Source organism: Chelonoidis abingdonii, chromosome 7 (assembly GCF_003597395.2).
Source record: "Chelonoidis abingdonii isolate Lonesome George chromosome 7, CheloAbing_2.0, whole genome shotgun sequence".
Taxonomy (NCBI): domain Eukaryota; kingdom Metazoa; phylum Chordata; order Testudines; family Testudinidae; genus Chelonoidis; species Chelonoidis abingdonii.
This window is the reverse complement of record NC_133775.1, coordinates 13664586-13665636: the sequence shown is the minus strand read 5'-3', so window position 1 is coordinate 13665636 and position 1051 is coordinate 13664586.

Here is a 1051-nt window from a genome sequence, read left to right as displayed (position 1 = left end):
TCGCCTAGTAGGCGGTAGCATGTGCAGCGAAGCTCAATTTCTACCAGAATTATTTCTTTGAAATGAGGCAACATATTCCAAATAGCTGTGTGCTGTGACTGCTGCTTCTGAGAGCAATAAGACCCTGCCTCAACTTTCCCTTCACTTGAGTTTTGAATAACTTACTGATTCGCTATGGCCCACCTATTGGTTGTATCCACCTGTTGTATTTCATCACGTTTCAATCATCAGTTACAACAGGACTCATATACGGCAATACAGAAAGGCTTATTAAGCTGCGCATATGTTTTCATAGGATGCCTATCCAGCGTATCTACCAGGTTCTTTTTAGGAGGGGTTTCATTGTACCAAAAGCACGCTTGTTTTGCTCCCACTTTCCTGAACCAAAGGATTGCCCTTAACACCCACTGATTTTTTCCTCCCTTAAATTGTGGCATGCATTGAGTATTTATGAAGGGCTGGACAGTTGGCCATCCATCAGTGGAGTGTCTCTCGTGTCAGTTTATCCACAGTACAGTCGAGATATGCAGTGCGTAGTTATTCGGCTAAAAGAGAATGCTGACTCAGCCTTACCCCTGGATGTGTATTATACTTAGGAATGAGAGCGTTCCAGTCTCTACTTGTTCATTTCTCTGTGGAGACAGATACGAGATTATAATCTCATCACAGTTGCTGTCACATCTAGGCATGCCATGGATCTGTCACGCTTCAGAGTTATGAGATCTTTTATTCCGAGGAGGACAACGTATTTTAGACTTGCACATCGGACACTATTTGGGTCTTAATACGATCATCTTGGGCCTCAAATGTTAAACCAGCGCTCAGGGTGAAAAAGGTTTTACTATCCCAACTTCCAGTCGTATCTTTTAGTGTCTGACTATTTTGTTACGAGAGGGTGTACGTACCTGCACTACACTAAAGATCATTGTTCTCTGCTGTTTCATAATTATTGTACATATTCACTTGTAGAATTGAAGAAAATTTAGTGAGAATGTACATGAGTCGTGGACGGGGATACTTCTAACTAGGTCATCTAGTCCAGTCTTCTGCC